A 235-nucleotide genomic window follows, 5' to 3' on the forward strand; every position below is an offset into this window, starting at 1 on the left:
GAGGTAGCGAGACCTGTAGACGCAGGGGCAAAGGCCAGTCTACCCCTGCATTTGTTTTACACTTGTTTTTTTTTCTATCTAATTTACTTCGTCTTTGTTGTTTTTGTTTTAACTGCATCTGTTTTTTATATTTCTTCTGTCGAATTGTTATTGCCTAAATTGCGGGTGTATAAAAAAAAAAAAAAAAAAAAAAAAAAAAAAAAAAAAAAAAAAAAAAAAAAAAAAAAAAAAAAAA

The sequence above is a fragment of the Eimeria mitis genome, genomic scaffold (genome assembly GCF_000499745.2).
Source record: "Eimeria mitis Houghton genomic scaffold, Emh_scaff1426, whole genome shotgun sequence".
NCBI classification, from domain to species: Eukaryota; Apicomplexa; class Conoidasida; order Eucoccidiorida; family Eimeriidae; genus Eimeria; species Eimeria mitis.